This window comes from Mobula hypostoma, unplaced genomic scaffold, assembly GCF_963921235.1.
Source record: "Mobula hypostoma unplaced genomic scaffold, sMobHyp1.1 scaffold_36, whole genome shotgun sequence".
Lineage (NCBI taxonomy): Eukaryota > Metazoa > Chordata > Chondrichthyes > Myliobatiformes > Myliobatidae > Mobula > Mobula hypostoma.
Window position 1 is genome coordinate 2,453,257 of NW_026948187.1, and position 27,927 is coordinate 2,481,183.

Sequence of the window (27,927 nt, forward strand, 5' to 3'; positions counted from 1 at the left end):
GTGGGAGACCCCACCGGTCACGTGATCCAGTTTGCCCCTCCCATTTGACCGCTGATGGGCAGCATCTGCGCGTCTGTTTCAGAGGTCCCGCCCTCCGGATGATGTAACACTGACGTCATGCATGCTCACTATATCCAGATGGGCGGTGTTTTCCTTTCCGCTCGGCGTTGAAGCCGGTTCATCTGCGGCAGCGGGATCGGGAAAGGTCGGGATCGCTGTTTGCGGGCCGAAGTTTTCACTTTCCGATCGGTGAGTACTGAGACCGATCCCGAGCGGGGAGATCTGATGTGGGCCGTGATCCCTGAATTGAGGGCCAGTTACTTATTTAGTACCCAGTTATCTGGGCTCGTCAGAAATGTGTAGACTTCACTTAATCTGCGTTGAACGATCCAAACCAGGATCCCAGGCTGTCTATTTCCGCAGAATTGAAATGGGAGTCCCGTCAGCAGGTCACGTGAGGCTGTTTACCGCAGATCTGCCCCGCCCTCCGCTTTGTGACGTAGGATCACGTGGTGTGCCAGCCGTGGGGATGGTGTGTGAGTGGCAGATTCAGCTGCGTGACTCGGTGAGGCTGGGTCCCGGGATATCACAGTTTTTGATCCAAGTAAAATGGACCCGGAGTTCGAGCTGCCCGAGTTTATGAGGCGCTGAGTTCTGGGATCAGATCTTTGTTTCTTCGGTTCCTTTGGAAACAATAACTGCTGATCTGAAGAGAGACTCGAGGAAATCTGCAGATGCTGGAATTTCAAGCAACACACATAAAAGTTGCTGGTGAACACAGCAGGTCAGGCAGCATCTCTAGAAAGAGGTACAGTTAGGACAAGGGTCTCGGCCTGAAACGTCGACTGTACCTCTTCCTAGAGATGCTGCCTGACCTGTTGCGTTCACCAGCAACTTTTATGTGTGTTGCTTGTAATCTGAGGAGAGGATGCGTTCCCATTCCATCCTCACAGGTAGTGGCTGCTCTGTGTTTGCATCAGTAGAAATAGACCAGTGTTCAAATTGTGTTTGGAAATTCCCCCTCACTGTCACCTGTCTATCAGGCAGTGGAAATAAAACATAAACCCAAGATGCAGGAGATCGGCACTAAAAACTGAAAATGTGTGAGACCATTCTGATAAAACGTTATTAACCTGAATCGTTAAATTTGTTCCTCTCCCTACAGCTGTTCCTTACCTGCTGAGTGTTTCTGGTAATTCCAGTTTTTTTTTAATGTCACTCACCCTGGTCTGGTTTATATTTCCTGAAATGAACCTGTTTTAACCTGGGAATGCAATTGGCTCATTCTGTGATAGTAGAACATGAAAGAAAGCACAACTTTTCTCTGGTACCAATTTGTCTGTTATTCCTGGAAATGTGTTCTGTACATTTGTTGCTAACAAGGTTTACAAGAATAATCTCAGGAATGATCGGCTTTATGTATTGTCACGTACCCCGTGACGGGTAAAAGAACCAGCAGAAATTGAAAACAGTTTGGAGTCCTGTATTGCTATTAACTAATATTATTTATTAGTAACTATGCAATACAGTAATATAAATGCAGATATATCAAACAGGTTAGCAATGAATATCGAAATCAAGCTTCTTCAAGTCAAGGGGTAAATAGATAGTCTTATGATGATGAGTAAAGTTCAGTTCAGTTTGTGGTATTGAGTTGAGTAGTGATGGAGAGATTTGAGTCTTCAGGTGAGCTGACGCTGTCGATCTTCCCGTTGTCCTCCGAAATCCATTAGAAGTCACCTACTGTGACCACAACCAAGGGGACCGTTCTTCTGTGGTAGAATTATCAACCCAGGCCAGGGTTGGACATACAAATAACTCCCCACAGGTCACACCCTTTTCACACTTCAAGAGCCACGAATCAATTCTCCAAAACCCACCTTTCCTGTGGGCACAACAAAGCTCATTCAGTGTCCAAAACCATTGTGTCTGTAGGTCTATCATCTGACCTTCTATTTATCTCACCGCACTGAATACCAACTGCCTATCAAGTCGCTCATCCCTTCTCTCTGTAAGAGTACAGAAGCTGAGATTATCCTTGCAAAAGTGTAAACATGCTGCCGAAAAACCATAACATCATCTCAAAGCAGTCTTCGCCTCTCTCTCTCTCCTTCTTTCTCTCTCTTTTAACAAGGTGTCTGGTGTTGAACACCTCTCTCTCTCTTTTCAAAAGCACAGTTCATAGGGGTAATTCACGACCCCTGTCACACCCCCTTCCTTCAAAAAAATTTTGACACAGGCAAAACTTTTAGTTTAAATAGAAATTACAGAGTTTAAAACAATATGTGTATAATCATCAGATAACAGAGCAAAAACGTGTACAATTTCTAACTTAACATCTGGATAAATAATCAAGTATAATATTGTCAGTACCTTCCACGTGTTTGATTTTCAGGTCATATTCTTGCAATATCAGACTCCAATTTAAGAACCATTTATTTTTATCCTTCATCTCAGTTAGAAACACCAACGGATTGTGATCCAAGTAAACCGCAAGTTGTCTCTGGGCGGGGCAAACATAGACTTCAAGATGTCGTAAAGCCAGAATAAGTGCTAGTAATCCCTTTTCAACAGTAGAATAGTTTTTCTGGTGCCCATTAAATTTCTTGGAGAAATAAGCTACTGGGTGTTCAATGTCATCCACACCCTTCTGCAACAGTACTGCATCAGCAGGTTCGTCACTAGCGTCTGTTGCTATAGAAAATGGTTTGGAAAAATCAGATGCTTTGAGCACATGGTGATAACACAGGATGGTTTTTAGTTGTTCAAATGCTTCCTGGCAAAGGTCACTCCATACAAATCTTTCACTCTTCCCTAGGAGTTTTGTTAGGGGGAGAGCAATGTCAGCAAAGTTATTACAAAACTTATGATAATACCCAACCATTCCTAAAAATCTCCTCAAAGCTTTCTTGCCGGTCGGAACAGGAACCTCAGCAATAGCTTGAACCTTGGCCTGTACAGGAGTCAGTTGGCCGTGGCCTTCTACAGAGCCTAGATATGTAACTGTGGCATAGCCAGATTCACTCTTATCCAGGTTCACAGTAAGATTGGCCTTGGAAAGTCTTTCAAACAGTTTTTCTAGACCTGCAATATGCTCTTCCCACGTGTCATTCCAGACCACTAAATCATCAATATAAGCCCCTGTGTTTTCTAAACCTCTAATCACAGAATTGATCATTCTTTGAAATATCCCTGGAGCACTGTTCATCCCGAAGAGTAAAATATTATACTCATACAGTCCAGATGATGCCAAAAATGCTGATATTTCTTTAGCCCTCTCTGTTAAAGGAACACCCCAGTATCCTTTTAACAGGTCAATTTTTGTAAGGTATTTAGCCTTTCCCACTCTATCAATATAATCATCCACTCTCTTTTCTTGTTCCTTCTTGTTTCCAGTTTCTTGTTCAACCATTTTACTTTTCTCTAAATTCATTCCGTAAGGATGCTCTTTGATCGGCTGGGCTGAATTTACAATGGTGTCATGCCCTGCAGAGGTACACTGTCTTAGAATGTCAGGAAATAAATCTTAATGCTTGCTAATTAATTCTTGCAATTGTTTTTGCAGTGTAGTTTCCAACTGATGGACCTTATCAGTAATATTTTTCAAAACAGTGGAATTCTTAAATCTTGTTGATACTAGATTCAGTAGGTTAAAATGATTTTGCATCTCTTCCCCAGCCATCATGACTCCATTTGTTACCCTATCAAACAAGTGTTTTATTTTAATTTGAACATTCTGCAAACTTTCCTTTGCAAGGTCGCAAACCTTGTTAAGTCTCTTGCGCACATTGACCCATATTTCAGACCATAGTTCTCTGAGTAGGGTCAAAGGTCCTTTTGGCCTGTGACCACACACAGGTTCAAATAGACTACACTCCAATGATTTTTTCATCGAATCTCCAACAGCAAATAAGAGTAGGGGAACCCCCTCATGCTGTTTTTTTCCCCCATTTTCCACACAATATGTTTTAATCATGGCCTTAATAGTGGAGTTGAACCATTCCAAGGCTCCCTTGGACTCTGTGTGATATGCAGATGACCCAATGTACCTAGCTCCCAATTCTCCAACTATCCCCTGGAATGTTCTCGAAGTAAAGTTACTACCCTGGTCAAATTGAATTTCTTTGGAGAGATCTACCAGTGTGAAAAACCTACTGAGTGCTTTTACCACAGTCTTGGCCTTGATGTTTCCAAGAGGCACGGCTTCAGGGAACCTAGACACAGCACACATAATTGTTAACACATACTGATGACCAGCTGCAGTCTTTGGCAATGGGCCTACACAATCCACTATGTCCCTCGATAAAGGCTCACCAAAGGCAGGTATTGGTCTAAGTGGTGCTACTTGAATAACCTGGTTAGATTTCCCCTCAATCTGACAGGTATGGCAAGTTCTGCAAAAATTCACAACATCCTTTCTTAAATTAGGCCAGTAAAATTCCTTCATAATCCTGCTTCCCCCGGCATTTTTAAAGTATGACTATTCACTGTCTTTCTCACTCCATGATGTCCACCAAAAGGCATACTGTGAGCCATGTTTAAAATTTCAGCCCTGTAAACTTTTGGAAGCACTATCTGATGCACAATAGCCCAATCCTCACTTGCAGGCACAGTGGCTTCCTCAACACCCCATCTTTAAGATAATATCCTGCTGACTCTCTCTGAACCTCCTGTTCTGTGACAGCTGTCTCCTTTAAAGCCATCATTTCAGAATCTCACTTCTGTTCCTTTATAAATTCCTCCCTCAATAAGGACAAACCTTTCCCATACACCTTACTCTCATCACCTTTACTACCCTCCAAGTCCTGCTGGAATGTGGAAGGTAGAAAAGTCTATCACACATCATCATCTTGGAGAGGTGTCAATCTCCCCCCATTGTTTACTAAACTTAGCATGATCACCAGACTTATAAAAACCATGTGTACATTGTGGAAGATCCACGTATCCAAACAATCCACTTATCTGATTTCTACAACCTCTTTTCTGACTTGTTTCCATAGCAACTCCTACAGATGGCTTTTTCTCAAAACCATAACAAACTTCCTTCTTCTCCACAACATCATCATGAACAACATCATAACCTTGGAAGTATTTACCTCCAAATGTTAAAACAAAATTCAACAGAGTGGCACATACTTCCTCAGCAGGCCTTTGTCCTGCAAGCAGGGTCAAAGGTCGCGCAACCAAACCAACCTTCAGAAGTACTTTATACAAAAGTCCAGGAACGACACTTTTCCCAATATTTTCAGTAACACTTACCTCAGGAATTTTTATCTCATCACTAACTTTTAGAACACTGTCTAACACAAGTGACTGAGAATCCTCAATTTTCCCTGGTACCAAGGTTAACCGCTTATTCACTGAACCAAAGCCATCTGACACAAAAAACTGCATTCCTTTCCAACCAAGTCAGACACCTCAGACCTTAACTGAGCTTCAACACAAGGTTCAGTACCCTGTGAATCCACAGGTACTTCAACAACCTGAACACAGGCAATTGGGACAGCTGCCTCTTCTGGGCTGTCAGCTCTCATCCCAGTTTCAAATTCAAGGTCACCCAGAACCTCCCAGCTACTCTTTGGCAAACTCTCATCTGGAGTAAACTCAACCTCATGGGTTAATCAACTTCGTCTGCTTCCTTAACAGACCCCCGCAGGGTGGCGGCATCCTCTTCATCTAGATATGCCCTTACATCATCAGAAACACAACTTGTAAATTTTTCAATCACCGCAAGCTCTTTTCAGCTGTAAAAATAATGAGGGTCCGACACTGAACCTCCCAGCTGCCACATCTCCCTTTCAAACCGTTTCTGTTTTTCTGCCTCTCTGGCCTCATGGATCCTCCGCCTTTCTGCATCATCAGCCTCAAGTTGTTTTAATTTCAATTGCAATTTCAACTGAACCTCAGCCTCAGTAGTTTCCCTTCCAATGAACATATCCCACACATCCTCTTCAAACATTCCTATGGATATCTGATGTTGTGCTATTAGCCGTCTCTACTCCCTGAGGAGACTGAGGTCCTTTAACATCTGTCGGGCAATGCTGAGGATGTTCTACGAGTCTGTGGTGGCCAGTGGTATCATGTTTGCTGTTGTGTGCTGGGGCAGCCGGCTGAGGATAGCAGACACCAAGAAAATCAACAAACTCATTCGTAAGGCCAGTGATGTTGTGGGGATGGAACTGGACTCTCTGATGGTGATGTCTGAAAAGAGGATGCTGTCCAAGTTGCATGCCATCTTGGGCAATGTCTCCCATCCACTACATAATGCACTGGGTGGGCACAGGAGTACATTCAGCCAGAGACTCATTCCACCAAGATGCAACACAGAGCGTCATAGGAAGTCATTCCTGCCTGTGGCCATTAAACTTTACAACTCCTCCCTTGGAGGGTCAGACAACCTGAGCCAATAGGCTGGTCCTGGACTTATTTCCTGGCACAATTTACATATTGCTATTTAACTATTTATGGTTTTATTACTATTTATTATTTATGGTGCAACTGTAATGAAAACCAATTTCCCCCCGGATCAATAAAGTATGACTATGACTATTAACACCTCTATTAACACCCTCCTCATTCTAGTGATCACCTTAACTTTTAACATTTGAGCAATTCCCAACAGCACACCCCTCTTAGCATCATCCAACGCTTCAGGGGTTGGCTCCAACAGAAACCTCTCAACACTAACGTCCATTTCTGCTGTTATTCCACACAAGCAAATCAAAAAGGATTTTCCCCAATCAACTCATACAAACCAAACATGCTGCCAAAAAACCATAACATCATCTCAAAGCAGTCCTCGCCCCTCTCTCTCTCTTTTAACAAGGTGTCTGGTGTTGAACACCCCTCTCTCTCTCTTTTCAAAAGCACAGTTCATAGGGGTGATTCACGACCCCCGTCACAGTATGAGGAACATTTGATGGTTCTGGACCTGTGCACAATGTAGTTCAGAGGGACGGTGGGGGTGATGGGGGGATGTATGATTAAGTAAACCTACCAAATGCTGAAAAGCCTGGAGACAGTGGACATGGAGAGGATGTTTCCATTAGACGGAGAGTCTGTGATCTGACAGCACAGTCTCAGAATAAAGAAGCTTCCCTTTAAAACTGAGATGAGAGATTTTTTTTGGCGAAAAGATGTCTGATGTGTGTGCAGGGTTCAGGTTACCAACCTTTCCCTCCTTTCCCAGGTGTGTACAATTACGTTTAATCCACCAATATTGGTAAAAACTGTGCAGGAACACAAACCTGCCCCGTTGGGCTGATCCAAAAACCTAGATCGGGGTCTTTCTGGCCCCCCATCTGGGACCACAGTTTGTGCTCCTCCTCAGAGGCGTCCCCCTGAAAAGTATGCACCAGTAGTGGAGTTGGCCCGTGGCCAAGTCTTGCCGTTCTCCTTCTGAGCTGGAGGCTTGTTTCGTCAGGGTGTAGGCAAGGAACCCTAGGCTCTTTGGCTTGAACCTAGGGCAAACCCTGACGGTGGTATGGGGAACCACCAGTCCCGTCTGTCGCCAAAGGAAATCCGGAACTTCGGCCAGTAATGCTGGCGGTGACTGTAAATGAAACCTCACACTGGCTCCCCTGGAATTCAACCTGCAGTGGCTGGGTACGTGAATATGTGCGTTCTGTGCCTTCAAACCCAGACAGATTGATTGTAGCGTCTGATAGCTGGAATCCATTTTCTGATACTATTTCCTGATAGAGTGGGGTTGTGGTTGCCCCTATATCAATCATAAACGAAATTGGAATTCCAGCAACTTGCAATATTAAATGAGGCTTTTTCTGAGGGGTGGTACTCACGGTTGGAAGCATCCTTGCTTGTCAATTTCTAAATGGGTTGTTGTCCCCATCTGTCCCTTGGTAGGTTTTTGTTCCCATTTCTGATCCCCAGATATAGCCCGCTTGCATCCTTTACCCTGCTGAAGATATTCACCTTTAATATTAGTTCCCTTCAGGATTGATTGGGATTTGAAAGTCCTGTCCCAGTAATATGTCAAAGCTCGTCGCATTCGATTTCGGTCATTGTCAGGCCAATCCATATTGTCAGTAAGGCATTAAACTGGGGGGGGGGGGGACGGATTCCCATTAAAGGCTTGGTCTCTTGCGAAAGTGCTGTAGCAGGCCACAAATCACTCCCAATAGTCTGGTCCCAATTCCCCAGGCTTAGGTTTGCATTAAAGTACCTTAGTGATGTTTACAGGTTGCCAGAGAGCCCTTTCCAATGCTTGAATTATCTGGTTTGTCTGTTCATTTTCATTATGGTTTCTCGCCTGTAAATCCTGATAGGTTTGGTATCTCAATTCTGCCTTCTATTTCCACCCCTCATCAGCTGAGAGAATCATGCAGCAGAGACCGAATAAATCTTGCGGCGTCACATTAAACATTTGTGTAGTACTGCGGACATACTGAGCAAACTGTGCTGGTTGTTCTTTTCTATCTGGGGCCTGATTCATGATCATTATCATTTCCTGAGGCTTCCAGGGTGCATACACAGGAATCACTGAGGGCTGTCCCTCCTCCTGCTCATGGATTGGGCAGCATTTGGGTGGGCAATTGTCTTTGTGCAGCCATTAACTCTGGGGTTTTATTGGATTCTTCCCTCCCTGTCTCGGAATAATCCTTGGTATTCCCTTTCTGGATCTCAGGGTATAGGGACCTCCCCTCCCCTGTCGCCGCTGTCTTACCCGAGCGGCCACTATATCTGAGTACCCCGAGGATTGGGGTTCAGGGGCACTGGGTGCACTTGGCCCCTGGTAAGGTGTGGGTGTATGATGGGTGCCCACTCCTCATCACGGTGACTGCCCTCAAACAGGGTCGGTCTGCCAGACATGGGTTCGGGATCTATTGTTTCCCTATCAGTTCAAACTTTAGACTGACATTCCTGCCCTTCTCTCCTATCTAGGCCAGCCTTGGTTTGCTTACGTTGTTTTTCCAGCTCTCGTTTTCAGCGCCCATCCACCCATTCACGCTCCGCTTTTAGCGTCTCCCAACTTTGGCGTTCCTTCTGCAGTACATTCCTCTATCCCTTTCTCACATGCAGTTTTCCTCCAACTTGCTTATAATATACTGTTCCACTTTACATCTGCCTTTTCCTTCCATTCCCTTTTCAACAATTTCCACTTCTTTCCACAGTTCTTCTTGCATATCAAATTTACTGCTTGTTCTCATGAGGTAATATCCCAGGATCCCCCCCCCCCCCCCAGTGGCCACATTTTGATCCCCAATTTCTTATTCAGCGCTGCACTCAACATTGGTAAATCTTTTTCCTTCTCTGGAAAACTCTCACACATACTGTGTAGGGCTACTCCTCACTCACTCGTATCAATCGACTGCAATTGACCCATGATCTCTAATTTATCAGGCACAAAGCCTCCTGCTCAATTAACAATCAGATAAATTTACCCGGCTGGCGCCTCCTGCTCAATTGATAAATTTACCCGGTACGTCTGCCTCCTGCCCACTTAGTAAAATTTACCTGGTACTGCCTCCTGCCTACTTAGTAAAATTTACCTGGTACCATCTCCTGCCCACTTAGTAAAATTTACCTTGTACTGCCTCCTGCCCACTTAGTAAAATTTACCTGGTACCACCTCCTGCCCACTTAGTAAAATTTTGCCTACCTTATACGAGTCTCCTGACAGATTCTGTCCCAATCCCGTCAAGGTATGCAATCAGCCTTGGGCGGGGGACCGTACCTCCAAAGGAACTAACGGAGAGCGACAAAAGGTAAAATACCTGTTGGGCGCCCGGTCGGTCTCTGCAGTTCCCAGAGTGGTCCAATCGCTTACTCAGTCCGTCTGCTTGGCACTTCCTAATTTGGGATCCTGTTCATGACGCCAAATGTTAAAGTTGAATCTGAATAAAACTCGGGAGACCAGGTTCTTATCGTCACCACAGTTTATTGTGCATTCTCCTGCAGGTGTTTGAGATCCAGTTGTCAAAGGGAAGGCACGTAAGCACTGCCACCATCTGACAAGTGGACTGACTTAGTCAGGATACAGGTATATATATATACACACACACTAACCCCAGACATTACTATTGGAAGATGTTATTTGAACTGGTACACCCATCAAGTCTGTTGGTGCAAAACTTAATTACTTAGATAAGAGAGTTCGCTAAATCAAGGTTTTAATTACAGATGGATGTACTGTCCAATCCTTATCAGTTATTCCCTTTGCAAGGCCCTGACTAAATTACAGACAGATATTCATTCCTGTGATTATTCCTATCACTTCGCTATCCAGCCCGATTAAAATTAGTTCCCAAAGATTCAACTCCTCCTATTTTTCTGGACTCCAAAGTGGCATTGGACTATGTTAGCTGTAGTTCGGTTGCAGCCGAGGTTTGAATCGTTTTAGGTCTGGTGAATTATTGTTATTTCAGAAAGAAAAGAAGCTTTCAAGATTTCTGATTTACTTCAGATGTCCTTTGATCGATGGACCATTTAAAGAAGATGTGACTGATGAATGACATTTCTGAAATCTGTTTGGTTTACTGAACGAATTAACACAGCGGACAGATTATTAACCAGTTTGATTATTTGTGTCTATCCTCTTTTTTCCATTAATTAAGTTATAGTGTTCATAGTTCATAAGGACTTTTTCTTATATATACGTAGTTGGGAGTGCTTAGCAGATAGATACTTAGTTTTCTCTTCTAAAAACAGATTTTCATTGGGTGTGTAAGTTAAATGGAAAATGGTGCTGATTTTTCTTCCTTAGAGATTACAGAGACATTCTTCTTTTTGTTTAATTTTATGGTTTTGGCATTTTTGGAGATTGTTTCTGCATTCCCCAGCTTATTTTTAAGGATTAAGTATAAACATTTTTTTTCCCCTCTGCAAGGCTTTCCTATTTTAGGGCTGTGTGTGTGTTTTTTTTCCTGTAACTAGGGGGAGGAATTAAGGAAAGATTTAAAAACACCATTATAAAATGGGCAGCTCGCGGAGTGTCTCTCTTTTTTTACTTCTATGGGAACGCATTTTGGCTTTTTTTGTCCGAATTTCGGGCTTTTCAGGGTGATGGGAGGACTGGGGTTAGTTTTGAGTTATAAGATTAATTGTAGGATTAATTTTAGTTTTCTTTATTGTATTTTTTTCCCATTACGGAGTTCCGGAGCGCGCGTGTTTTGTATATGGTTATACTTATCACCGCCAGTTTTGATTAGCTCGCACTGCTATGCATATAATTATGTGTTAAATAATTTTTTTTTGTGGTAGCTTGACAGATAAACATTGTAAGTTGGAACGTACGTGGTTGGAATCATCCTATTAAGTGAAAGAAGACTTTTAAAATCATTAATCGATTCCAACCCAATATAATTTTTGTTCAACAAACGCACATCAAAATGGGCGATCAAAATAGATTTTTTTTAAATGTGGAAGGGCCTTCAATTTCACGCTACTTGGCAAAATAAAACAAAGGGAGTATCTAATTTTATAAAATCTAATATTTTATTTATCCAAGAAGACATTGTGTCAGATATTAATGGTAGATTTTTACTTGTTAAAGGAACAATTTGTAATAGAAAAGTTGTCCTGGTTAATCTGTGTGGACTGAATGTAGATGATCCTCCTTGTTTTTAAAAATGTATTTACTTTATTGCCAGATTTAAATAAATATAGGTTGTTAATGTTTGGTGATTTCAACTGTTGTTTAAGTCCTTTGATTAACAAGAGTTCAACCAATCAGTGGCTTCCGAGTTGTTCTGCATCGCTTATTAACTCTTTTTTAATTGATTATTGCCTGGTTGAGGTTTGGAGACATTGCATCCAAATGATAGAGATTATTCTTTTGTTTCACATGTTCATAAAAAAAATTGAGAATCGATTATTTTATAGCTGATCTCTGATTTCTGTCCAAAGTCCAGAAATGTGAATATGATGCTATCGTTTTCTCGGATAATGCGCCTTTAAACTTAGCTTTTGAATTGAATTATGTCGTTATTGCATATTTGCCTTGGCGTTTTCCAGAAAATTGATTACAAAGTTTGGACTTTGTCAAATTTATTGAGACTCAGGTATTTTTTTTTTCTTTTTAATAATACGGGAGATGTGTCAAAATTGATTATATGGGATATATTTAAAGTATACAGTGTTATGCGCAGTCAGATAATCTCCTATTTAGCTAAGCTTAAGAAACAGACAAAAACAGAGTTAGATAACATTTCAAAACAAATTAAAGACTCGGGTAATAATTATGCAATCTCTCCTAACAGTGACTTATTCAAACAAAGGGTTGAACTACCATCACAATATAATTTATGATCAACTTATTCTGATGATAGAAATTTGCTTAAATTGAAAAGTCAATTTTATGTGTTTGGAGATAAAAAAATAATAGGCTTTCTTTTTAAATCTTTCTATTGGACAGAATGCAACTTGGACAGAAATTTTCAAGTTCTGTCGAAGTTGCATGCCATCTTGTACAATGTCTCCCATCCACTACATAATGTACTGGTTGGGCACAGGAGTACATTCAGCCAGAGACTCATTCCACCGAGATGCAACACAGAGCATCATAGGAAGTCATTCCTGCCTGTGGCCATCAAACTTTACAACTCCTCCCTTGGAGGATCGGACACCCTGAGCCAGTAGGCTGGTCCTGGACTTATTTCCTGGCACAATTTACATATTACTATTTAACTATTTATGGTTTTATTACTATTTATTATTTGTGGTGCAACTGTAATGAAAACCAATTTTCCCCAGGATGAATAAAGTATGACTATGACTATGACTACCAAGTTCATAAACATAATAACAACAGTGATATGAAGAGATTGGAATTACCTTATTGTTAATAAACATATGCAAAATACTACAAATAGTACAAGTGTAATATACTTCCAAACTCTCGATAATGTTAATCATGAAGAAAAAAAATAAATAAAAAGAAAAGGATATTGCAAAAAGAACCCCAAAAAACAAAAGAAAGCTAAAAAATAGAACTAATTGCTAACCCCCCAAAAAAGCAAACAGAACAAAACAAGGCTGAACCAATATATTAGATTGAATACATTCATTAATGTCGTCAGGTCAGCTCCTCTATTCATATATTCTAAGTTAGTAAAAAGGATTCGGAAAAGGTCAAACTACATCATATGAAAATGTTGAATAAATAGCTTACAAGTCTCTTCAAATTTAACCGAAGGATCAAAAATGACACTTCTGATTTTTTCTAAATTGAAACATGATATAGTTTGGGAAAACCATTGAAATGTAGTCGGGGGGTTGGTCTCTTTCCAATTCAATAAAATGGACCTTCTGGCCATTAATGTAACAAAGGCAACCATCTGACAGGCTGAAGAGGATAAAGGTCTACGTTCCGTCATTGGCCAACAAAAAATTGCTGTAATAGGATGGGGTTGTAAATAAAAATGCAAAACTTTTGAAATAATATCAAAAATAGCTTTCCAGAATTTTTCCAAGCGAGGGCAGGACCATAACATATGAGTCAAAGTAGCCACCTCAAAGTGACATCTGTCACAAATAGGATTTATATGGGAGTGAAAACGAGCTAGATTAACTTTAGAGATGTGGGCCCTATGCACTACCTTAAATTGTATCATTATATAGTTAGCCGATATAGAGGAAGATATATAGGTAAGTGAAGGTGAAGTTCCCTTTCCCATTCATTTTTAAATTTATCAGATATACCTGGCTGTATTTTCATAATTATGTCATAAATAGTTGCTATTAATCCCTTCTGATAAGGATTTAAACCGAAAATTTTGTCCGTGATATCAGTAGAGTGTGAAATCGGAAAGGTAGGCAGCATTGCTAATAATAGTAATAATGAGATGCTAATAATAAGCTATTAGCATCTCAAATAAAAGCAGCTAGAGCCAAAAGACACACTTTAAAAATTCGTAAGAGAGATGGTGGTTTATCATGTAATTATGAAGACATTAATAAAAATTTTCAAGACTTTTACATTGACGTTTATAAATCTCAGTTTTCAGTTGATCCTTCTAAAATGAGTGCCTATTTACAAAAGATCAATTTTTCTTGAATTTCTGTTGATGATCAACAAACTCTTGATGCTCCTATTACTGAAAATGAAATTCAGAAAGCTTTTTTTTCAATGCAATCTGGTAAAGCTCCTGGACTGGATGGTTATTCTGTTGGATATTATATAAAGGAATGAAAAATTGCTTTTTCCATATTTGTTGGAAATGTTTAAAGATTCTTTTTTGATAGGAGAGTTACCTCCCACATTTTATGAAGCTTCTATTTCTTTAATTCTTAAGAAAGATAAAGACCCTACACACTGTGCTTCATATAGACCTATTTCATTATTAAATAAGGATGCTAAAGTTCTTTCAAATATAATGGCTAATAGGCTGGAGAATATACCAGTTAAAATTATCTCTCAGGACCAAACAGGTTTTGTAAAGGGCCGTTATTCCTTCTCTAACACTTGGAGACTGTTAAATGTTATATATTCATCCTTTTCTAAGTCTCCCCAAATGCATTGTCTCTCTCGATGTTGAAAAGGCATTTGACAGAGTTGAATGGAAATACTTATTTAACGTTTTGGAGAAATTCGGCTTTGGTATTAATTTTAATAAGTGGATCAGAATGATATATGAAAGCCGTATTGCTACACTTATTACCAATAATTGCAGATCTCCTTTTTCTCGGCATTCGCAGGGTACGAGACAAGGATGTCTGCTAAGTCCCCTGTTATTTAATTTGGTGCTGGAACCCTTGGCTATTGCACTTTGTGAAGCTAAAGATATCCATGGGATTTTCATAAATAGGACTATTCATAAGATCTCCCTTTATGCTGACAATCTCTTAGTTTATATGTCGAATCCTGAAGAATACATTCCTAGTTTATTGAAACTATTAAACGAATTTGGAAAGTTTTCGGGATATAAACTAAACCTTCATAAAAGTGAATTATTTCCTCTAAATGATTCTGCTTCTATATCTGATGACATTCCTTTTAAAGTTTGTAGATGGAATCCACTTACACTTTTGTTAGCCAGCTGAATTCATGCAGTTAAAATGATGATTTTATGAAAATTTTTGTATGTATTTCAAAATATCCCTTTTTTTAACTAAGAAGCTTTTTGATCAGGTTAACTCTATTATTTCATCTTTTGTTTGGAATTGTCATAAGGTGGTGGCTGGGAATGGACCCAAGTGCAAGACACAGACACTGAAGTACTAGGGACTGGACTAGGATACAGGACAATGGCTAGGACATTGACACAAAAACCAGGAACCCAGAACAGGACTGGACAAGAGAGCTAGTAGCCCGTGCTTGGACTCCGAGCCAGAGACTGGACAAGGATCCAGAACCTGGGTCTCGCCTCTGGCTCAGACCCCAGAAGTAGGCAAGGACGTGACTTGGCTGGCAGGCAGGACGAGGCGGGTGTCTTCCAGCGAGGCGAGGCAAGGCTTGAGGCTGGAGTCTTGAGGCGAGGCTGGAGGCTGGAGTCTTGAGGCGAGGCTGGAGTCTTGAGGCGAGGCTGGAGGCTGGAGTCTTGAGGCGAGGCTGGAGGCTGGAGTCTTGAGGCGAGGCTGGAGGCTGGAGACTTGAGGCAAGGCTGGAGGCTGGAGACTTGAGGCGAGGCTGGAGGCTGAAGACTTGAGGTGAGGCTGGAGACTTGAGGCGAGGCTGGAGGCAGGCTTAGCTGGAGACTGGAGGCTTGGGGTCTTGAAGCTTGACTTGTGGCGTGGCTCGAGGCTTGGGGTCTTGAAGCGCCTGGGCAGGGCGCGGATCACCACCCACCAGAGGCAAGGGACAGGAAGGGACAGAACTAACCGTAGGGTAATGGCAATATGACCTGGCTTACCCGACGGAGGCAATGGACAGAAAAGGATAGAACCAACCATAGGGTAACGACAATACAGCCTGGCTTACCCAACAGAGGCAAGGGACAGGAAGGGACAGAACCAACCGCAGGGTAATGGCAAGACGGCCTGACTTACCCAGCGGAGGCAAGGGACAGTAAGGGAGCTAGGTGCAGGGTGGCTCCAAGACTACAGGCGAGGCGATGCGAGAGTTACCGGCAAGACAAGGCAGGGCTTCAGGTGTGGAAACAGAAGGCAGGGGAAAAGGTACAAGGAGTAAGGACAAGAATATCTAGCAGCCATGCCCTGGTCTCTGGAGGTATTAATGTAGCCAGCCCCAACCAGAGTTAGCTGACTCAATTAGTGCTCAACAGGAACAGAAACAGGGTAGACAGGAAAACCTGGAGCAAGGGTTGATGGACCGGACCATGAACCGGAATACAGACTTCACGGTCTGGACCATGACAGGAATAATAAAAGACTAAGAATTGGTATATATCATTTACAAAAATTAAAAGAGGGTGGAGGTCTTGCTCTGCCTAATTTAAGAATGTATTATTGGGCTGTTAATATACATTATATGTGTTTTTGGTTAAATTGGACTTATAAAAATGAATGACCACCTTGGGTTGATTTGGAATTGAAAGCTGTGAAACAGTTTCATTTAACCTCATTATTAGGACCTTCTATACCTGTACAATTGGCCAAAATTGCTGAATTAAATTTATATCCTGTGATTAAGCAGTCATTACGAATTTGGTTTCAGTTTCGTAACTTTTTTAATCTCAAAAAATTTAAACTTTTTAGTTTATTGAAATTATTTATTTAAACCTTCATTAAGTGATCCTACCTTTCTTCTTTGCAGGAATAAAGGAGCTTATTGCTTCATTCATCTGTTCCAAGATGGCCAATTGATGTCTTTTGAGAGTTTAGCAACTAAATACCCTCTCTTGTATTCACATTTCCTGCAATATCTTTAGGTCTGTCTCTTTTACAAGAATATTTAAGTAATTTTCCATATATACAGGATTCTGTCCTGTTAGATTTTATTTTAAAAATGAGCCCTTTCGTGAAAGGTTTTATTGGGAAAATTTATAATTTATTGTTACAACAGCATAATTACCCTTCACTTTAGATTAAGCAAGATTGGAAGACAGAGCTTAACATGACCTTGATAACAGAGGATTGATTGCGGATTTTGAAGTTGGTTAACTCTTCTTCGATCTGTGCCAGTCACTCTTTAATTCAATTTAAAATTGTACATCATTACTATTTGACAAAGGAGAGACTGTCAAAAATGTTTCCGAATGTTGCTAGTCAGTGTGATAGATGTAAAACTGAGACAGCTATATTGACACACATGTTTTGGTCGTGTTCTGTATTGAAACATTTTTGGAAATCTATTTTCTTGACAATTTCTAAAGTTTTAAAAATTAATTTACAACCTCATAAATTGACAGTATTGTTTGGTATAATCCCTCAATGTATTCATGGTATTTCTCTATCAGACCAACATGTAATTGCATTTGTGACATGATTGGCCAGAAGGGCTATTTTGTTGAAATGGAAAGATGCTTCTGCTCCTACTTTGATACAACGGTTCTCTCAGGTGATGCTATGCCTTAGTTTGGAGAAAATCAGAAGTCGAACTTTTGATCCTCGATCTTTAATAATAATTTTGTTGATCTTTAATAATAATTAATAAAAAAGATTTTAAAAATGAAAATCAGTTATTCCCTTTGCAAGGCCCTGACTTAATTACAGGCAGATGTTCATTCCTGTCCTTATCGGCGAGTAGTCCTCTCTGTAGTCAAACAAGGGTACAATATATAATGTTATGAACTAATGAGGGGACAATGTATAATCTATTATCAGCTCTCAGTGTGTCTCTCTGCAAGCCGCAGAGAACTGGTAATGAGCCTGTCTCAGCTAACCGCTGAAGACAGAGTTTACTTCAGTTCAAAAATTCCTATTCAGTCCCAATTATTCTTTTAACCAGAGGTCACATAGGTTCAAAATGATTTTTTATATATATCCTCAATTGCTCAGGAGGGTTCAGGAGAAATGTTTATGTCCAATATAGAAACTTGTGTTACCTGTGTGTATTGTGGCGATGCAGAAGTTGCTGGATAATTTGCAAGTGGGAAGAAGTGGAGTGATATTTGGAAATTTGACTTATAGAAGCGCAATTTAGCAAGCAGACTACATATAGAAAATGTGCAAAAGCTCTGGAGAGAAAATCCTTCATTACCCGTTACAGGCATGCTGCATAGGTTGTGTGAGAGTGCAGATGAACTCGATTGATCCCAGAGAAGATCAAAGTTCTTATCGACAGTTATTTGCTAGCTGTTAAGATTTATACCTCTCTATATAAAATTCACTGTGCACATGTTATCGCTGGGTATAAAAATGTACAGTACAAGATTTATGTGCACACTTGTCATTACAAATTAGAGGGGACATTGGTGGGAAGGTGGGGAGACCTCCAGTGTCCCTGATGCCCTCACAAGCAGGATGTGCATCCAGCTGCAGCTTGTAACCCTGCACTTTAAGGAGTTGCAACATGAAATGGATGAATTCCGGATCATCCAGGAGTTGGAGGGGTTGATAGATATGACATGAAGAGAGGTGAGTTACACCTAAGGTGCAGGACACTGGAAACTGGGTGAGAGTCAGGAAGGAGAAAGAGTTTAAATAGCCATCACAGAGCACTCTTGTTGCCATCCCGCACAACAGCAGGTGGACCACTTAGGAAACTGTTGGGGGGATTACCTGGCAGAGGGAAGTCAAAGAGATGATAGGGGATTTGTTCGTTAGGGGAACAGAACAAAAGGGGAGTAATATCCTAGTGGTAAGGATTGCTAGTGTTAGTGTGGGGGGAAGGGTGATGTGGTTAAAATAAGTTGAAGGGGGAATGGCAGAACAGATAGTGGAGAGGGTGAATTGAATTGACTTTATTACATACATCCTTCACATGCACAAGGAGTAGAAATCTTTATGTTACGTCTCCGTCTAAATGTGCATTATGTAATTTATACTACAAACCCCATTTCCAGAAAAGTTGGGATATTTTCCAAAATACAATAGAATCCCAACTTTTGTTGAGTGTTTTGCAGCCATCAAATTCTAAATTTGTGTATATTTACAAAATACAATTAAGTTGGTCAGTAAAACTATTGAAAATCTTTTCTTTATACTTTTGTCAGTTAAATAAAGGTTCACATGAATTAACATATCACAGATTTTTGTTTTTATTGCATTTTGGAAAATATCCCAACTTTTCTGGAAATGGGGTTTGTAATTTATAATAAATTGTTTGTACATAGGACAGTCAATATAACACAGAAATGCAATTGTATCAGCATGGATTAATCAGTCTGATGGCCTGGTAGAAGATGATGTCCCAGAGCCTGTTGGTCCTTTTGCTGTGGTACCGTTTCCTGGATGGTAGCAGCAGGAACAGTTCGTGGTTGTGGTGAATTGGGTCCCTAATAACCTTCAGGCCCTTTTAACACACCTGTCTCTGAAAATGTCCTGAATAGTGGGAAGTTCAAATCTACAGATGCGCTGGGCTGTCTGCACCACTCTCTGCCAGGTCCTGAGATTAAGAGAAGTACAGTTCCCATAAAAGGCAGTGATGCAGCCAGTCAGGATGCTCTCAATTGTGTTCCTGTAGAAAGTTCTTAGGATTTGGGGCACCATCCCAAACTTCAACTGTCTGAGGTGAAAGAGGTGCTGTTGTGTTTCTTTCACAACTCAGCTGGTATGTACAGACCATGTGAGATCCTTGTTGATGTTTATGCCGAGGAACTTAAAGCTGTTCATACTCTCAACCCCAGTTCCATTGATGTCAATAGGGGTTAGCCTGTCTCCAGTCCTCCGTCCACAATCAGCTTCTTTGTTTTTGTGACAATGAGGGAGATTTTGTTTTCTTGACACCAGTCAGATGTTGTTCAGACCTCAGATAGAGTCAGCAATCAAATGTTTGAGCATGGTGCGATGAATGTGCTGAGCTGTGTATATCACAATGCAAGAAGCATCGTAGAAAAGCCAGGTGAGCTCAGGACAGGGAATTATGATATTGTAGCCATTATTGGAACTTGATTGCACCCAACAATCTGAGAGATGTCGAGGAACAAATTTGTAGAGAGATCGCAGACCATGCCAAGAATAAAGGTTGATTCAGTAAGTGATTTTAACTTTCCATATATTGACTGAGACTCCCATTCTGTAAAATGACTAGATGGGGTAGAGTTTGTCAAGTGTGCCCTTAATCAATACGTAGAATTCCTGATGTAGAAGTGTGCAATAAGCTATTAGGGAATGATCCAGGACTGGTGACAGAACTTAGTGATAATAATGTCATGAGATTCAAAGTAAATAAGGAAAAAGAGAAGTTTGGTCCATGGGGTGAGATTCTAAATCGGAGAAAGGTCAATTTTGATGGTATCAGATTGTTTGGGACAGGCTGTTTTCCGCAAAGAAGCACTTGGTAAGTGGGGTGCCTTCACAAGAGAAATTTTGAGGGTGTAGAGTTTGTATGTGCCTGCCAAAATAAAAGTTGAAAGGTGACTGGTGCAGGGGACCTTGGTTTTCAAGAGATAATGAGGCCTGGGACATTTCTTTCCCAATGCCTCAGACTTTTGGGTACCCAGACTCATTAATGACTACAATATCATAATTCCACATCCTGAGCTCATATGACTTTTTTTTAGTCATCTTCTGTTGGTTTCTAAAAACTTCCCAATAGTTTTTGCTCTTTTGTTTCCCCTCTCTTTGGCTTTTATGTTGACGTTGGCTTCTCATTTCAGCCACGGTTGTGTCCTCCTGCCTTTCCAATGCTTCCATTTCTTTGGGATGTATTGATCACTCAGCCCCGAATTGCTCCTAGAAACTCCAGCCACTGCTACTCCTTTGTCACTCCTACCGTATCCCTTCCAAACAAGTTTGACCAGCTTCTCCATCATAGAAACATGGAGTAGTTCAGTACGGAAACAGCCTATTTGGCCCATCTAGTCAATGCCAAAAAACATTTAAGCTGTCTAATGCAACCACCTGCACCTGGACCATTGCCCTCCATTCACCTACCATCCAAACTTCTTCTAAATGGAGAAACCGAGCTCATATTCACCTCCTGTGCTGTCATCTCATTCCACACTCTCACGACAATTTCAGTAAAGAGCTTTTCCAAATGTTCCCGTTAAATTTTCCCCTTCCCCACTTACTCATGACTTCTGGTTGTCATCCCACCCAAACTCAGTGGAAAAAGCTGCTTGCATTTACCCTATCTATACCCTCATAATTTTGTAGACTTCTAACAAATCCACAAAATAATGTGTAATTTCCTTTTTTAGGTGTATAAGATGATGAGGGGCATTGATGGTGTGGATAGCAAGAGTTTATTTTTTTCCCCAGGGCTGAAATGGCTAACACGAGGGGGCATAGTTTTAAGGTGTTTGGAAATAGATACTGAGGGGATGTCAAGGGTAAGTTTTTTACCCAGAGAGTGTTGGGTACATGCAATATACTGCCGGCTATTTGTGTGTGTGTGTTTCAGTAACTGTGGGGCCAGGCACCCATGCAGCTCAGTGGGAACAGGGAATAATACCAATGGAGAGAGTCAAACTGAGCTTGGTCACAGATTGAAGATGGCAGAGATGCCCCATTCCTAATGAGACAGAGACACTATCAGAGAATTTGATGGTCATCCAGATACCAGCACTGTGCCCAGTTAGAAGATGATTTCTCTTTCCAACTTGGGTTGAACTTCACTGTAACAGTGTGATGTCAGATCACACCTTGGCAAATCAAATGATCTCTTCTGAAATGTCCTTCACCCATTGATGGATTTTGTAAATCTTTTTATAGGTTAAAAATGACAAAGAATGACGGTAATCTTGAGAACAACACGCCAGTTTTGCTGTCTCAGCCCAGATAATTAAGAAGTGGAGCAAGGGATTCACTCGATCATCCTTCCTGCTCAGACTGTGGGGAGGGATTCACTCGATCATCTGACCGACTGGCACGCCCATCATTTTACACAGGGGGGAACCCATTCATCTACTCAGACAGTGGGAATGGATTCACTTGGTCATCTCAACTGAACGTACATCAGCAAGTTCACACTGGGACAAGGCCATTCCTCTGTTCTGTGTGTGAGAAGGGATTCAGTCAGTCTTCCCGCCCATGGACACACCAGTCAGTTCACACTGGGCAAAGGCTGGTCATCTGCTGAATTTGTGGGGAATGATTCACTCGGTCACCTGACCTAATGGCTCACCAGCAAGTTCACACCGGGGAGCGGCCTTTCACCTGTTCAGACTGTGGTAAAGGATTCACTCGGTCATCCACCCTATTGGCACACCAGCGAGTTCACACCGGGGAGCGGCCATTCACCTGCTCAGACTGTGGGAAGGGATTCACTCGGTCATCTGACCTAATGGCACACCAGTGAGTTCACACCGGGGAGCGGCCGTTCACCTGCTCAGACTGTGGGAAGGGATTCACTCAGTCATCTACACTGAAGGAACATCAGCGAGTTCACACTGGAGAGAGGCCGTTCACTTGTTCAGACTGTGGGAAGGGATTCACCAGGTCATCTAAACTGAAGGTACATCAGAGACTTCACACTGGAGAGAGGCCGTTCACCTGCTCAGACTGCGGGAAGGGATTCACTCAGTCATCCGACGTACTGGTACACCAGTCAGTTCACACTGAGGAGAGGCCGTTCACCTGCTCAGAATGTGGGAAGGGATTCACTCGGTCATCCGACCTACTGGTACACCAGTCAGTTCACACTGGGGAGAAGCCGTTCAACTGCTCAGTTTGTGGGAAGAGATTCAGTCGGTCATCCACTCTTCAGAGACACCAGCGAGTTCACACTGGGGAGAAGCCATTCAACTGCTCAGTCTGTGGGAAGAGATTCACTCAGTCATCCCATCTACTGAGTCATCAGCGAGTTCACACTGGGGAGAAGCCATTCACCTGCTCAGAATGTGGGAAGGGGTTCACTCGGTCATCCCAACTACTGGCACACCAGTCACTTCACACGGGAGCAGCCATTCACCTGCTGTGAATGTGGGAAAGGATTCATGTGGTCATCTCATCTGCAGAGACACCAGTGAGTTCACACCAGGTAGAGGCCATTCACCTGCTCAGACACTGGGAAGAGTTTCTCTCAGCCTTCTCAATCAAACGTGCATCATTGAGTTCACACTGGGAGAGACGGTTCACCTGCTGTGAATGTGGGAAGGGATTCACTCAGTAATCTAACCTTGTGACACACCACCAGGTTCACACTGGGGAGAAAGTTTCAATAAGCTGCATGCTGGATATTTATCCATCACCGTTGCTGAATGCAATTTCGAGAGTGTCGGTGCTGAACTCTGCAATTATTGCTGCTGCTCACCACACCCAGTTCTGCACCCTGGTCACTGGGTATGGGAGGAATTTCTTCTGCTGCACATTCACCTTTAATGGGACTGGAATTTAATATTCTGGATCTGAGACAAATAAATCAGTTCTATTTTGAACTCTGTCTCCGGTACTTATTGAATTTATATCACACCTAGTGTACAGTAGAGAGTCAACTCAGGCCGGCTGGACCCTGCCAGTGATTCTGTTCCATGACAGTCCTTTTGAATCCTCCCCTGTTGTTCACCTCTCACTCTCCCTGTGGTGATGGGTTCCAAATAGTCTCCACTCTGTGGGTGAAGAGGTTTCCCTTGAATTCTCTGCAGTCTGAAGAAGTCAAGTTGACTGCAATTCTATCTGACATGCTCTTCTCCCCTCAAATCTCTGGGCTGAGGAAGAATGACATTGGTAGTTAACCTCCTCATTCATGACTGATTTCCACATTATGGGTCATGTTCCCTGCTTCTGAAGAGTTAACATAGAAGCATAGAAAACCTACAGCAGAATATAGGCCCTTCGGCCCATAAAGTTCTGCTGAACATGTCCCTACCTCAGAAATTACTCGGGTTACCCATAGCCCTCTATTTTTCTGAGCTCCATGTACCGATCCAAAAGTCTCTTAAATTATCCTGCCCCACTGTTGCCGGCAGCCAATTCCACCAGCTCACCACTCTCTGTGGAAAACACTTACCCCTGACATCTCTGCTGCACCTTCTCTTAAACCTGTGCCCTGTTGTGGCAGCCATTTCAGCCCTGGGAAAAAGCCTCTGACTATCTACGTGATCAATGCCTCTCATCATTTTATACACCTCCATCAGGTCACCTCTCATCCTCCGTCTCTCCAAGGAGAAAAGGTCAAGTTCACTCAATCTGTTTTCATAGGCATGCTCCCCAAACCAGACAACATCCTTGTAAATCTCCTCTGCAATCTTTCTATGGTTTCCACACCCTTCCTGTAGTGAGGCGATCAGAACTGAGCACAGTACTCCAAGTGGGTTCTGAATAGGGTCCTATATATCTGCAACATTCCCTCCCGGCTCCTAACTTCAATTCCACAATTGATGATGGTCAATACACCGTACGCCTTCTTAACCACAGAGTCAACCTGTGCAGCTGCTTTGAGTGTTCTATGGACTCAGACCCCAAGATCCCTCTGATCCTCCACACTGCCAGGAGTCTTACATTAATACTACATTCTGCCATCATATTTGACCTACCAAAAGGAACCACTTCACATTTATCTGGGCTGAATTCCATCTGCCACTTCTCAGCCCAGTTTTGCATCCTATCAATGTCCTGCTGTAACCTCTGACAGCCGTCCACACTATCCACAACACCCCCAACCTTTGTGTAATCAGCAAACTTACTAACCCATCCCTCTACTTCCTCATCTAGGAAATTTATTTTAAAAAATCAGAAAGAGTAGGGGTCCCAAAACAGATCCCTGTGGCCCACCACTGGTCACCAACCTCCTGGTTGTGCCCAGCTGGGAATCAGCTATTCTGGATTTGGTGTTGTGCAATGAACCCATTTAGAGCACTTAAGGTAAAAGAACTCTGAGGGGCAAGCGATCTTAATATAATTGAATTCACCCTGAAATTTGAGAAGGAGAAGCTAAAGTGAGACGTATCAGTATAACCATGGAATAAGGACAACTGCAGAGGCACGAGAGAGCAATTGGCCAAATTTGATAGGGGAAAAAAAACACTGGCAGGGATGATGGCTAAGCATCAGTGGCTGTAATTACGGGAAGCAATTCTGAAGACACGGGATATATACGTTCTGAAAAGGAAGAACTATTCTAAAGACAACATCATAAAACCTTGGCTAATGAGAAGGCAAAGCCAACATAAAAGCCAAAGAGAGGGCAGATCACAGAGCAAAAATTGATGGGAAGGTAGATGATTGGGAAACTTTTCTGAACAAATGAGGCAACTAAAAAAATAATTAAGAAAGAAAAGATGGAATATGAAGTTAGCTAATTACATTAAGGATGATACCAAATGTTTCTTCAGATACTTAAAGTGTAAAAGAGAGGCAACAGTGATATTGGACCAGAGGAAAACGATGCCTGGTGAGAGTGGGGTGGGGAGCAATGGCGAACAAGGAGATGGCGGGTGAACTGATTTAGTATTTTGTTTCAGTCTTCATTATGGAAGCAACCAACGGGATGTTGGAAGTCTAGATGTCAGTGTCAGAAGTGTGTGAGGTTGCCGATACTCGAGAGAAATTTCCTGTGAAACAGAAGGGTCTGAAGGTAAATAGATCACCTGGACCAGATGGTGTACAGCCCAGAGTTCTGGAAGAGGTGGCCGAAGAGGTTGTAGAGATATTAGTAATGATGTTTCAAGAATCAGTGAAGTCTGATATGGTTGCGGAAGACTCCAAATTTAGAAATGTCACTCTGCTATTCAAGAAGGGAGAGAAATAGAAGAACAGAAGTTTTAGGACAGTTAGTCTGACCTCATTGGTTGGGTAGGTATTAGTGTCGGTTGTTCAGGATGTGTTCTCAGGGCACTTTGAGGCACATAATAAAATCGGCCTTCAGCATGTTTGCCTCAAGGGAAAATCTTGCCTGAACAGTGTGTTGAAATTCTTTGAATTTATTGAAGTGGTAATAGCAAGATAGACAAAGGAGAATCGGTTGATGATGTGCACCTGCACTTTCAGAGGGTGTTTCACAAGGTGCCACACATGACGCTGGTTAACAAGTTATGAGCCCATGATATAACAGGTGTTACATACCTCATGGGTATCTTGTGACTGTCTTATGACTATGATGTAATTAAGCATGTGATGAGCATGATGTAATCGTCTTGTGGAGGTCACATGATGTAATTTTCCCACCGATGTGAGGTCACGTGAATATATGTTCGCACCAGGTATATAAAGGGAGACCTCTGGTGCAATGTAGTTAGTTTTTCCAGTTGAGTTTTAAGTTTAGTTTTGTTATTTAATTCGTCAGATACTCCGTTATGCTGCATATTCGTTTAGTTTCCCTCTAAAGTGGAGTTCTACTTTCTATTGTAAGTAGTATTGGAGAGTTAAGACCTTACTAAAGTACAGGAACTCGCAGAGTCAAGTAAAGCTGATGTCGTTCAGCTGTATTGGAGAGGATCGACATTTATTGAATCTTCGTTCAAGAAATAGTGACCTGCGTCTGACATATCCTCTGCTAAAGCGGGAAGGATTGTGGAGTATCTATTTTCCAGAGGAAAAGGTCAGTTCCTTTAAACCATTTTATTTCAGTTGTCGTGAATCCTGTGGACAAGGCAGGTTCCGGCTGGGATCAGCAGTAATGTCACGTCTTCGAGGAATTCATTACTTTAGGAAAGTCTCTCCTAATTGGCTGTATCAATCTCTTGGACTTTCGAATTTACCATTCTAAGAACTCTGTTCGAATTTACCACTTTAAGAAGAGTTTTCGCATTTACCCTTTTAAGAACTGTTTCAGAGTTGCCATAGAGCAGTTAACTTCCGGTTAAGTTAGTCGTTAAAATACATTTCACTACTTTTGAGTAGAGTTTAATAAATGTTTGTTTGTTTTTATAAAACTTGACTCAATTCTATATTCATTGTTACCGGTCACTTGACATGGGAAAGATTATTGCATGGATAAAACAGTGGCTGATTGGCAAGACACAAAGGATAGTAATAAAGGGGATGTTTTCTGGTTGGCTGCCGGTGACTAGCAATGTTCCACAGGACTTGGATGACAGAATTAATAGCTTTATTGCAAAGTTTGCCGATCATATCAAGAGAGCTGAAGGGCCAGGTAGTTTTGAGGAAGCAGAGAGGCTATAAAAGGACTTTGGCGATTAGAGGAAAGGGAGTAAATGAAGCAGATGGAATACCGTGTCGAGAAGTGTATAGTCATGCACATTGGGAAAAGAAATACCGAATACACTATTTTCCAAATAGTCTAAACTTGGCAGCACTTGTGCAGGATTCCTTAAAGGATAATTGTAGGTTGAGTCGGCGGTGAGGAAGACACCGAGTCCCAGCCCAGACCCTGAGTCCCAGCCTAGTCCAAGGCCTGAGTCCTTGTGTTGTCATGGTCCGGTCCGTGAAGTCCGCATTCCGGTTCAGGGTCCGGTCCGTGGACTCAGGACTCCGGGTCTTCCAGCTGGCCCTCGTTTGGTTGAGTTAATCATAGGCACCTGATTCCTATCTTTAGGCTTGGAATATAGATAGCCTTGCGGTTGAGTGTGGTCTGATGGTTTGTCTCGTCAGTCCCCCTTGGAGCAACCTGCTGATGGAAGGCAAGTGAAACCATTCATGATCTCTAGGCCTGGTTGGAGGACCACCGCTTCATGGAGCCTTGTTGCCACTGGTCAGAGCAGTCATCGTGGTATGGATTTGGCCGTTTCTGTAGCCAGCCAAGGTTGCTGGCTGCCACGAGATCAGAGCCACCCCGGATTGAGCTCCTTTCCTGACCTTGCCTCTGTTGGGTAAGCCAGGCCGTAATTGCCGTTACCCTGCAGTTTGGTCTGTCCCTCCCTGTCCTTGCCTCCGTGGGGTGATGTTCCACGTCCTGCCCAGGAGTTCCGCATCCTGCTCAGGAGAAGCTCCAAGAATCCAAGCCTCAAAGATCCCAAGCCAAGCTCCAAGAACCTAAGCCTCAAAGATCCCAACCCAAGCTCCAAGAATGCAAGCCTCGAAGATCCCAGGCCAAGCTCCAAGAACACAAGTCTTGAAGATCCCAAC

General features: G+C 42.2%; 1 pseudogene; it reads left to right on the plus strand.

The window, feature by feature from the left end:
* Positions 1-102: 102 nt before the first annotated feature.
* LOC134341619 (zinc finger protein 239-like) lies at positions 103-27,927 on the plus strand (annotated as a pseudogene).